This window comes from Morone saxatilis, unplaced genomic scaffold, assembly GCF_004916995.1.
Source record: "Morone saxatilis isolate NCDOM2014 unplaced genomic scaffold, NCSU_SB_2.0 Contig12, whole genome shotgun sequence".
Taxonomy (NCBI): Eukaryota; Metazoa; Chordata; class Actinopteri; family Moronidae; genus Morone; species Morone saxatilis.
Window position 1 is genome coordinate 26,124,059 of NW_023339674.1, and position 2,923 is coordinate 26,126,981.

The window sequence follows — 2,923 nt, forward strand, 5'->3', positions numbered from 1 at the left end:
ATGGTGAAGAGGGAGCAGATGATGCTGTATTGGGATGCCCGTTCTGGCCATGCTGCTCACAGGGAGCTCCCAGTCCAGCACAGTCAGCTAATAGGACCACTACAGCTGCATGCTACCGCTTGAAGTTCTTCTTAGCTGGTTGTTCTTCTCGTGTTACCCAACCATAGCTTTCCACACCCTGAACTGATTGGAGACTAGGCATATTTTGAGTATTCCTGCACTCTGCTTTCCTCTTAATCTGTGCTCTGCTGTTTGTTGACAGTTTCTTCTTTTCTGGGCAGAGGACCTGGTACACCCCTACACGCTGGATAAATCTGCAAATCAATGATTATGCAGTGCAGAGCCTTTTATTGGATCTTAGCATTTTATATTGTTCATCGATACTGAACAAAGTGAACCTGTCAGAAGGAGGACACGGAGAGTATCTAAGGTTTTTGATTGCACCACGAGACTCCAGCAGTGCCTCTTTCCCACGGACTGAAACCCTCTGGGAACACAAGATGCACATCAAACAAACACCCCTTAACTATTCTTCCTCCTTTCCCTGAGTCAACTGAAAGTGACTGCGGAGTATCTGACAGCCACCCTGCCTTGTGTTCATGCATGTGTGTGTGTGTTTGGACAGATCAATGCATGTCCAGGGTGAGAGTATGTGAGTAAACAGTGGGAGGAAGCCTCTGCATTTGCACACAAGTCATCACTCACTAAAGCAGAATCATCAACCCAGCAGACATTATTGGCCACTCAGCAAGCAGGAGTTCCCCAGGGACGGCCAATCACACGGCATCTCCCTGGAGGCATGGACACATACTGGTGTCCTCCTCACTGTCTGCTTCATGTCAATGATCAGTGGGTGGGCTAGATAGACCTGATGTGTTGGTTTATTGGCGGACTCCTGTGTAGGATTTAGTGATATCTAGTGGTGTCCTTCGCTTCAACCTCCCCGTCCAAGCAAGTTGGAGAAACTACAGTGGCTTTGAAATGTGCAATAAATGCAAATGCATAAACTAAGGCATAGAATAATAAACTAAGATTACCTAGGCCAAAACACAAAGTACAGTTGAGGCTGATGGGAATGTCATTAGTTTTGCAGGAATTTGATCACAAATAGAAGTATTGGATAAATGAAAATGTTGACTTGATGATGGCACTAAAAGTTCATCCTGAAGGGGGCATGTGTTTGTGTACCAATTATTTTGAATCAGCAGTAACAGAACACAGCAGCTGCAATGCAGCTAAAAAAATCAGTAGCCTAAGGTAAATAAGGTTGATATGGGAACACCGGAGTTAAACTAAACTAAGGCAGAAGCTACAAATGCACTAAGAGCTTAGCACAGAGAATTTAAAAAAACAGAGCCTTCTCTCTGGCAGCCACACCATGGTGCTTCAGTCCCACTTCACATCTCTCACATAGTCACTTCTCAATGATGCAGATCATTTTGTAATGACATTCCTACTTATAAGAATGCAAATCAATGGCATCACTATTTACAGAAACATCTATTATTACATCTGTAATATTAGGGAGGCTTGCCTTGAACTTAGACATGTGTTTCTCACACCAATCAGGCAGCCACCAACACACCAAATCCCTGTGGAGAACCAGTGTGAGCTGGTTTTATTCTTTCTCTCTGTTGCCTACCAGTGTTCATTACTGGGCCCTTTTCCACGCAGCCACTGTTTGAAGCGACTGTTAAAATGTCTCGATGGAAAGTCAATGAAACGACTACGAAGAGACGCAAAATGACCACAAAGAAATGCAAAACAATCTGCGCATCAGTCTGTCCATCTAGCCCCTATATAGTAGAAGTGGAGGGCCTTTTGTGGGGGGCCGATCGTCGTCTCATAATCCGCCCATACTCCCTGGCTGTCTTCAACTTCTCTCATCTTAACACGGTCCCTACTCAACTCTCTCCTCTTCCCTCTCGCTCTCCTGCGGGATGGCAGATGTGCACAATGTGGCGATCAGCAATATGTGCATACATTAATTTTGCCACTGAATAAATTAGTGGCATTTTATTGAATGGCGAGACATAGTGAGGAGACCGTGTTGGCATTGTTACTGTATTGGCATCTTAAAAAGATTAATTGTGCCCAAGGTGGTTTTCAATTGGTAAACAATTATTATAATTCTCTAAGCTTCATGTATAATTAATGAGCGGATTAAACGGCTGATGCAAGGCCTCTGTTTCCTTTGCTGGGTGAGGGCATTATAAGAACCTGGTGCAGGTTACCGTAAGTAAAGTACTTCACCTACAATTCATCTCAAGAGAACTTCTAATGTCAAGTGGCACAACATAGTTTTTAGTCCATAGTGTACACACTGTGAGCAATATGAGCAGGGAAGAGCGTTAAGTTAAAAACATACATACACACGATTACATTATGCAGGAAACTAATGATAAGGTAGTGACGTGTTGTGTCAGTACAAAATGTATGTAAGTTATGGTTTTTTGGTCCTAGATTCTCAGGCAATATTAAACAAACAGCCCTGATCCAATCATCCAATCAAGTATCATGGTATCAAGTATCATGATTACATAGTTTGAATTGATTTCAATAGAAGAGACATTTCTCCAGTAAAATAGATTGTTACTTTACAGCCAACGTTTTTGGAGTGTTTTTAAATCACTAAGAAGAATTCCTACTTTCTGGTGAATTTGTACTTTGAAAACCCGTCTGTCCCAAATTGATAGATATTAAAGCCCATTGATGGAAGTCAAAATGTACAAAAACTCAAGACAAAAGACCGTATACATGTATTTGGCCAACTGGGTGTTACTATAGAAACAACCTAGATTTTGGTTTTACACCTGCTCCTGACTAGGTGTAAGATTTATGGGCAAGAAGAAGACTTAAAGGGGAACTTCGGCAGATTTTTACCCTAGTCTTGATAGCTAGAGGTCACCGAGTACTGTCGATA